Source organism: Mycteria americana, chromosome 2 (genome assembly GCF_035582795.1).
Source record: "Mycteria americana isolate JAX WOST 10 ecotype Jacksonville Zoo and Gardens chromosome 2, USCA_MyAme_1.0, whole genome shotgun sequence".
Lineage (NCBI taxonomy): Eukaryota > Metazoa > Chordata > Aves > Ciconiiformes > Ciconiidae > Mycteria > Mycteria americana.
In genome coordinates, this window is record NC_134366.1 from 129,435,733 (window position 1) to 129,444,505 (window position 8,773).

The following is an 8,773-nucleotide window of genomic DNA, read 5'->3' on the forward strand; positions in this document are numbered from 1 at the left end:
ACATTGCACTGGTCTGAACATCAGCAGAAAGTTAAGCACACACCTGCTTAACCAGCTTTGCTAAGCTGTGGCCGCTGTGAATGTGCACTCATTGTTACAGATGTCTAATGAATAAAGGGCATGCAACACTTCATTTAAAAAAAAAATAATAATTTAAAGAGCATAGTAACGATCTTTTTAAGACCCTGGAAATCTTTTTATTTGGAAGATCAGAGTATGAAACAGAGCCTAGGAGAAAGATGAGAACCAGTCTTTATCAGTTAGGTTTAACTGCTCGCACTAAACACTTAGTTCCCCTGCACAGTTAGTTGACAATTAACCCCTGCATGACATATGCAGAGGCAGTAATTATATACTGCTCAGAGGTAGCCCTACACTGAGCTGCATCTAAAACACTACTTCATCTTCCAGGTTTTGCTGCGGTCTGTTTGCCAACTTTGGAGTTCATACCAGGAAAGATGGTAGACGAAAACAAACTGGGCTGCAGAAAGAGCTCCAGGAGGAGGGAAAGATATGAGGAAACATAGAGTTTCTCTTCCCACTGCCATCAATAAAATACCAAGTAGGAATATGTACTTTTCATTCATAGTGGAATAAGTGATATTGATAAGAACAATGTAATTTAATTGGTTTAACTGAATAAGCTGTTTAATTAAATATGTATGGTTGGCATCTTGTCTTTCAGAGATGATCGGCAATGACAGTACAGAGCTTGCTGTGCTTTGGATGCCCTGGGAAAAATAAGGTATAATTAATAGTAACTACTCAAATTCATTTGGTGGCCAATAATTTCCACTTTTGTTGATGAAGCTGTATTTATGAGATAAAAGACCTGATGCAACAAATGATATATGCGGCAAATTTGTAAATCAATAAATGAACGAACTTGGATTTCTTGCCGTTTGGAAACATACATGCTGCTCCACTGCAACAGGTTTAAATACATTGTGTACCAAATTAAAAGAGAAAATGAATGGTGAAGTTGCCTAATTTATCCAAATCAGGATAAGAAACTTCATTCACCTCTTTTAAAGGTTGTTGCCATAAATAAATCATAATCCTAAATAAATAAGACATAGGAATATATTTTTAATGATAGGAGCCTGTATTTCAACATCCAACTTGCTCTCTATTCCCAATGGTTATTTAGTCATTTTACCTAATATTATGATTTTTCCAGGATCTGGAAGATCTGGCATTAAGAAACATGGCAATGATCAATAGAAAGGAGAAAACGTAATAGTTTGTGGGTTTTCCCGTTTTCTCATAGATACTTCTCATGAAAAATTCTCTAAGATTTTATCATTTGCTTCACCAAAATAAAATAGCATCTGTTGTAATTAAATACACCAAGAAGAACACTTCAGGGAACCATGAAAGTATGTTTCAGAAACGTCTGTCCAAAAGTTGTTACTTTTTTTGAATGACATACTGTACAAATTATTAGAGCAAATTCTGTCATGAAGAAAAGATATTTCAGCCCTTAGGTGTACTCATGAATATGCAGAAACAACCTCAGATGTGGAGACTCTCAGCAATTCGTTGTAAACATGTGTCCTTGCGTATGGATCTTCATGTATGTACAGGTATAGGTTGATAACGATCTACTGAACTAAATGCTTCAAGGGAAAACAATTCAGGACTTAAAGAAACTTCAATAAATCTCAGTTGGAAGACTTTTATTTCTGAGATTTCTTGAAGCCAGGTTGATAATACATGGAATTAGTCCATCTCCTACACATCTCAGCCAAATCTGTACCTAGTTCCCTCAATAAATGTCAGTTATTAGGGACTTCACCATGATGACAATAAAAGGAAAAAGAAATCGTGCCTTGCAAATGAAAACCTCTGTGAATAGCTGCCAAAGGAGAAAATACATGATTAATCATTGCTGAAATGCCTCTTCATGTGAGGGGAAAGCACATGATTTCACATCCCAGTCACATTGGTGCCACACACATCCATCACTGCTGTTGTACCTCAGCAGAGTGAAAACAAGGCCAGAATTTAGGAGGGTTCAGGAACTGGAATTAAGACCATAACTGAATTTGCAGTTCCGTGGCTAAAACAGTAAATACATTTCATCAATCTGATCCAAAATAATTTCATTTTTCTCTAGGGCTTTTTGCGCACATGAAAATATAAAAAAAATTACTTCCCTTTTTTTCCCTTTTTTTCTTTTTTCTTCTTTTCTTTTTTTTTTTTTTTTAACCATAGAATCAAAGAATTCTTGTGGTTGGAAAGCATATCTGGAGATTGTCTCCTTCAACCCCCCTGCTCAAGCATGGTCAGCTAGAGTAAGTTGCCCGGGACTGTATCCAGTCAGGTTTTGAGTATCTCCAAGGATGGAGACTCCACAGCCTCTCTGAGCAACCTGTTCCAGTGCCAGTGTTTGACCACTCTCACAGGTTTATGTTTAATATATATGTATAATATAATCTCATCTGTTTAATGCATTTGAATTATATCTTTGGAGCTGCCTGCAATAAAAGGTAAGAAGGTATAAGACAACATTCATAGGACTTTAGAAAAAAGGCATCCTCTTGTACCGACTCATGCACTGCTGCGAGAGTACGCGTCTGGTTAGCCCCGGGAAGTTCCTGGTTTAGGCATCACCCCACCTGGTAGGATTTGAACCAGTTTTCCACCTCCAAGTGGTCTAACCACTAGTCTGCAAGGTATCCAGGTGCAAAAAGGAAAGAGAGGAGGATGGACTATGACTCACAGCACAGCAGTCCAGGCGCAGTCCAGGAAGACGGATTTAAGCCTGTATTCTACCTGTTAGGGGTTTAAACCTGGATTTATAGCATGACCTTCTTGATGGCATTTTCCAAACTTGCTACTCAAGTCAGCGTGCGCAAGGCCAGGTTTTAAATAGGGCAGCATCTAAGTGTGATTTTTTCCTGAAAGCTTCTGAAACCCTGTCCCTTTTTGAAATAGCTGTACAGGGGTGGAAAGCTTTTGCCGTTGAGCCACCGGCTGCGATTCTGTTCAGCTCTGCTGTCCTGTGAGTTTTCCACATGAGCTTTGCAGCACGACAGCTACCTGTGGAATGGAGTGGCCTGAAGGGCAAGCCACAAGGACACGTGCGGATATCCTGCAGTCTTTTCCTTTCTCTGACACACATGCGACATGCTGCAAACTGCACTGTTTCCACACTGCCTTTGGGAAGACCTTTCTTGACAAAAAAGTTTTTGACTTTTGGCCTGTGGAAAGGATATGTAATGTTAACAAAATTTGGGATATAATGGCTCCAACCAGATTCTGGAGCAAATTCAAATGTTACAGCATTGGTTGTCCCCTACTGAAGGATAGGAGACCTACTGAGATGTACCTTGCCTGTATGCCTGAGCTTCCCTCCTGTCCTGGTTTCAGCTGGGATAGAGTTAATTTTCTTTCTAGTAGCTGGTATAGTGCTGTGTTTTGGATTTAGGATGAGAATAATGTTAATAACACAGGGATGTTTTAGTTACTGCTGAGCAGTGCTTACACAGAGTCAAGGCCTTTTCTGCTCCTCACCCCACCCCACCAGCGAGGAGGCTGGGGGTGCACAAGAAGTTGGGAGGGGACACGGCTGGGACAGCTGAGCCCAGCTGACCAAAGGGATATTCCATACCATATGATGACATGCTCAGCATGTAAGCTAGAGGAAAAGCTGGCCGGGGGTCTGCTGCTCAGGAACTGGCTGGACATCAGTCAGCGGGTGGTGAGCAATTGCATTGTGCATCACTTGTTTTTTATATACTTTTATCATTATTATTATTTTCCCTTTCTTTTCTGTCCTATTAAATTGTCTTTAGCTCAACCCACAAGTTTTACCTTTTTTTTTTTTTTAATTCTCTCCCCCATCCCACTGTGGAGGAGTGAGCAAATGGCTGTGTGGTGTTTAGCTGCCTTCTGGGTTAAACCACAACACCTCCATAGGAAAGTGAAGTTGCTCACCGATGTTTTGCCCTGACATGCAGTGAGAATGTAACCAGATGTGCACCCAGAGACCAGGGCTGTGGGACACACTGGGAAATGCATCCACCCTATCCTGTGGATAGAGCCATGAGAACCAGCTTTCCTGTTAGCCCTTGCCCCCTGACCTTTCCAGCATTTGTCTGACATATTCTGCAGGCATTACTTAGTGGGGAGCCAAAAAAGAGAAGACTGTGTCTATTCACTGGAACCAGGTGCTTTGAAAACTCCAGCATAAAACTAGCTCCGCACTTGGGAGCTGAACACTGATTGTGTGCCGTATGGGGTGAAAGGTTATAATCCGCAGCTCCTGCGCTGGGGCATGGATGAAGGAGGATTGGATTTGTGCTCTATATCCTTTGCTTATGTAGGCAGAGTCTTATCTCTCACCCTCATCTCTCTTAAAAGGTGACGTTCTCCACTGTCCTGTCTGGCACAAAGAGATTCCCCTTTTTCAGAGCATCCGTGTAGGAGTAGGATTGTTATATTCTCCCTGATATTCCAGAAGGTTTCTGAATGTATAGAAAATGCGAAACTTTGGAGATGCATGTGACTTCTCACTTAGGCGCAGATCAAGAGTTTGCATTTATGCAATAGGTCCGATGTGAGGCTGTGAGCGCTCTGCACAGCTGTATTGCTCACACCTGGTAAGACCAGTGTTTCCTGAATGCATCAGATTTCCTGAATACACATAAGTGATATATTCATGTGCACAGGAAGATACCTAGCTCTTTATTTTGCTCCGATGAGATTGCTGAATGTACAGAAATCCAAACCCAAACCCTCAGTTGTGTCCCAGCATAATTTCTGCTGGAGAAAAAGGATAACACAGGAGCATGGTAAACCTACACAGGAACATTATACTCAAGTGCTGCCATTAAAGAGTCATGGAAAAGTCCGAGTAAAGAACACAAACTGCCTGTATTCCATGAGCATAAAGATTTCTTGACTAGTATGTGAACTATGTGCTTGAGTCTCCTTTACAGATGTTGAAAACTGTAAGAAAACTTGTTGTCTGAGTAAATTAATACAGTGCATTCCCCTTAGGTCTGTCAGCCAGCCTGCAGCATATTGGCTACTCGGCTCTGGAAGCCAGTCCATGGACTGGTTCATTGTGCCATGCATTTTATGTGGCTCAAAAGCAGGAACTGAATGGAAAGGGAGGGTAGAAACAATATTTTTGCAGTGTTGAGAATCTCAGAAATCTTCCTAGGAGATGCCACTCCAGTGGAATTTTTCTATATTTTTAGAAATGTAATCCAGTAGGATCCAAGAGGCTCCATGTATTCATGCGTTTCAGGTGTACGTGTTAGCTTTGAAAGGCCCCTGTCACTCTTATTTTTACCTGCTAAGCAGTTTGTTTTGTCTTCTTTTTGCTTTGACTTCTGCTGCTTGCAACACCAAAGTAAAATGCCACTCAATAAGTAGTGAAGATCTTCACTATGGTGTTCTCCCACGCTTTCCTTCCGTGCTTTGGTCAGCCAGAGAACTGGTTCCTCTGCTAACAGTTATCATCTCCTTGAGGACTGTCCCCACTGAAGCCTTTCTGAGTGAAGCGGTGCCAATATACTGCCTTGAGCTGCATATCTCTTTGAGACTTGTCTGCCTTTGCAGTATGTTGTTTGGCTGCTTGAAGGTGACTACAAGTGTATTGGTTACACTTGATCACTGTCTCTGTTTTTTCTGGGTAACTATAGGAACAAGAGGCTCACTGTAGTTTTTTTCAATGAAAATTGAGATTTTGGAATAGAGAAGAGGATGGGAATGTGCCACATATTAATAGTATTGCTCAAAAAAAAAAAAAAGTATTAGAGTGTCATTTTACTCTAGTTCTATCTCTCCCTAAGTGCAGAAAATGTTTCCATGTCTATGTTTGTATATACATACCCACATTTGTATGTATACATACATATATATGTTTAGAAGGACTTGTTTTAATTAAGAAAATGGGAAATGTAACATAGCTGGAACAGATTAAAACAGAAGAGTTTTAGTGGACCAGAAAACATATTGCACTGATAAGGTTTTTTTGTTTTAAATTCAATCCTACCATAAAGTCATTTATTACCCATTGTTTGTTTTTCTAGAAAGGCCAGTGCAGCACCATTTGCTGGCTGATTGACAATGCAACTCTCTTTTTACAACTTGGAATTTAAAACAGGAAGGCTGCCATTCACATCAGTTAAGAAGTCTACATTTGAGATCACCTGGAAAGGTTCATCTTTGCCATAAGCAGATGGGAGGTTCAAATGGCTAAAACCAAAATGCAACATTCCCAGCTCAGCATAGTCCTTGCATGTGTAGTTATCTGCAAGAACTAAATCAGAAGGAATAATTAAAGAAGTGCATTTCACTTCAGCTCTTCTTTTCCACCAACTTGTTAGTTTCCCCCGCAAAGAACAACAGAAATGATCATTTTACATTCCTCAACAGAAACTGCAACAGTACAGACTCTGCAAGCCTGGCTTGTCAGCTGAGTTTCATACATTGAAATCTGCAGCTAATCACTCCTGGTCTAACCAGGAAAGGTCACAGCAATCCTGCTGAACTATTACCGAGGTGTTACAAGACATGGACATTATTCATCCTCACTAAAAACAGGCAAGGAGAAAATAAAGTGAAAGCAAAAGGATTAACTCTAGCATATTTGCTGTAGTCCCACCGTGAGAAGGACTGTTTCCGGCTCCTCTTCTGCCACCAAGCATACATTTTCCCACCCCCAACTCGCATCACAAGTCACCTCAAAATCCTGTCATTTAAGCATTAACGTCTGGGCTATACTTTAGGCACAATCCTGGGAGCACGGAGGTATGTAAGCTGCACTGTCCTGAGACTTAGCTCAGGTCTGTGTCAGGAACTTTTGCCAAGAGTGTAGGGCTGTTGGTTTTTTTTTCTTTTTTTTTCCTCTTTTTTTTCCTTGCAGCACTTCTGTACTGACAAAAGGTAAAGTCTAATTGTAGTTATATAGGCTGCTCTTGTGCTTGGGCAAGCAGGAGAAGCGCTGCCGGCAAAGCACATTTTGTTGATATGAATTGTGCGTATGCTAGGAGAGTTTGCTGAACAGTTACATCAGCAAAATCTGCTGGAGGGAAGGCTCATCCTTGGATACCTGAGTGAAATACTGGCCTGCTTTCTTCCCAGTTGCACCAGGTCAGAGCATGGTGACTCCTGGCAGCTTGTTAGGCAGGGCATTAAAGAACATGAGAATAAGTCTAAAGGACAACCTTGTCCAACGTAGCGAGCCTTAACATTCACAAGAGCGTCTCTGTTTCAAGGGAGAAGACGGCCCTGCTCCGAGACAGTTTGACTTGGTCATAATCTATCAGTGAAGGAGCAATACAAATGCATGGTTTGACTTCACATGACACCTCTTCAAAATATTACTTCCTCCTTTCAAAATGAGGGATTGCATGGGTACTGAGCTATAGTGTTCATCTGTGTAGGTTATATATGTTGCAATTTTAGTTATGGGCCCCTAAAAATATGCCAGATTCTAAAATCTTTCTCAGAAAACAACTTCCTTTATGTTTAGGATCAAAGTAATGTGAGTAAGAGAAGATTATCTGGACTAAAAAACCTAAAAGCTCTTTCCCATTTAAAGTGGGGGACCGAAATCACACACGTGATGGCAACATATTTTTGTTTTTGAACGCGCCACAGAACAGATCCTTCCTCTCCATTAGTGACCTAAGATGCAAACAGGCATTTATTTTCTTTTAAGAACTGTGACACTTCTTCTTCTCACAGCGTCAACATGCAGCAGCAAACATTGTACATGCAGCATTTCCCCTCTCGATCACATCATCTAAAAGTGCAAAGAGAAGATCCATAATTTCAGGTTGTGTTCAAGAGACCTATTGTGAAATTTTTACTTTTTGTTTTAAACAGGGAGATATAAACAAGATGGAAAGGCATTTACTGCAGATGAATAGAAAAAGCTTCTCAAATATAGGGGAGCTCAGATTTAATATCATGTCTGCAGTTATCAGAAAATCTGTGAGAAATTACATTTTCAAAAATCACTTGAACTTGGCCTAGATAATAAGTCAATATTGTGCATTCTTTCCACCAGTACATAACAAAAAGCATGGAGAAAGATGTTAAAAAACCTATAAGCTTACCACAGAAACTCAGAATTACAACCTCATCATTGTTAGCATGGCAATCTGACATACAAACTATAGCAATGCAGGAAAAGGCAAGAGCGCATCACAGGTAGTTCTGATTCCTCTCCAGCCTGCGTGATTATACAGCAGCAAAAAAGGTTGCCTAGAAGAAAGGACCCATAGAGCTCCAAATAGGTCAGTGTTTTAGACAGAACAAGAAATCTAGGCTTACAGACTTCTGGCTCTACTTCCTTCTTAACACTACAAACCTAAACAAATAACACGTGATGTAGTACATGGGATTGTACTGCAGCAAAGGATTATTGAAAATTGCCATTTCTATTAGCAAATGTCCATATAGATCTGAAATATTGCTTCTGATAGTGGCAAATGCAAAGTTCACTGGGAGAAAATCACTGCATGGGACAATCCCAGGATAGCCTGTACAGAGGTGAATTTTCACCACCAGAATGCCAGACATAGACATAAAAACAGTAGGAGTGTATTTTTGTGATTTTCAGAATAACTCAGTTCCCTTACAGTGCCTTCTGGGATCTAAGTAAGTTTGATAGAAAGGAAGAATACTCTTCTTTTTTTTTTTTTTTCAAAACTGGAAAAGAATGCTTTATCTGAGAGAAAAAAATGAATATTCTTGTTTTAAAAAGCTGACAAACAATGGAAACATATTTTTAGTTAAAAGTTTTAGA

General features: G+C 40.2%; 1 long non-coding RNA gene across 1 annotated transcript; it reads left to right on the plus strand.

Annotated features, from left to right (window-relative positions):
- The first annotated feature begins 424 nt into the window (after positions 1–424).
- On the plus strand, positions 425–2,322 carry LOC142406769 (uncharacterized). The gene is made up of 3 exons (XR_012774697.1): positions 425–562; positions 686–745; positions 2,218–2,322. It is a non-coding gene; the product is annotated as an uncharacterized LOC142406769 (long non-coding RNA).
- Positions 2,323–8,773: the final 6,451 nt, after the last annotated feature.